The sequence below is a fragment of the Morone saxatilis genome, unplaced genomic scaffold (genome assembly GCF_004916995.1).
Source record: "Morone saxatilis isolate NCDOM2014 unplaced genomic scaffold, NCSU_SB_2.0 Contig9, whole genome shotgun sequence".
Taxonomy (NCBI): domain Eukaryota; kingdom Metazoa; phylum Chordata; class Actinopteri; family Moronidae; genus Morone; species Morone saxatilis.
The window spans coordinates 20,483,520-20,484,306 of record NW_023340268.1 but is presented as its reverse complement, the minus strand read 5'-3'; the positions used below and the strand labels follow the sequence as shown (position 1 = coordinate 20,484,306).

The following is a 787-nucleotide window of genomic DNA, read 5'->3' as shown; positions in this document are numbered from 1 at the left end:
AAAGCCTCCTGTAATCTCTGTGTGCTTCCTCACGGCCCAGGAGGATTACACAGTTCTTTTTATTACAAACGAACCAAAAAAACTGAAGTACATCACTTCCTCTGCACTTGAAGATTTTTCCCAGAAAAAAGCAGCCAGATGCTGAGTTTTTAGAGAGCAACATTGTTACCTTAATGAACCCGCTGTGAGCAATCTAAGGCCACCTTGATTTGGCTCACACAGGTTTTATTGAGCTCTGTAAATGTTTGGACGGAGGCTGCTCTTTTCCCTTTTCGCCTCTGTGCTGTTATTAGTCTGGAAATGAAATGACACAATAATAGAGCTATGGATTGTTTGCTTCATTTAGAAACCCCTTTTAAGCATCATCAGATCAATAGTTACACAGTTTGAACATCGTCCTCGCATTTCAAGCTGCTAGACATTGTATCGTTTTCCAAAGAGAAACGTATGCATAAGGACAGTGGATTATGACTTGTATTTATCTGTTAGTGTGTGTATCACATCTCTCTGATGAAAGTTTAGGTGTATGCAAACTCTTGTCTAGGTGAGGATGTGCGCATATGTGCCACCAAACAGTGTGTGTTCTCACATATCCTGCGTGTGCGGTTGTGTAAGTGTGAATGTGTGTGTGATTCCATCTGTCTCCGTGTTTGAATAAATGCATGCTTTTTCAAATTGCTCTCCATAAACGTCAGAGCAGAGTACATCAAAAGGCCCATTGCACCCCCCACCCCCTCCCCCCCCCCAAGGCCATTTCACCTACCTGGGGAAATTGCGTACCCCCTAA

At 43.1% G+C, this 787-nt stretch overlaps 1 protein-coding gene across 1 annotated transcript in view; it reads left to right on the top strand.

The window, feature by feature from the left end:
* ptprua (protein tyrosine phosphatase receptor type Ua) overlaps window positions 1–787 on the top strand; it is a 196,749-nt gene that overhangs the window by 28,153 nt on the left and 167,809 nt on the right.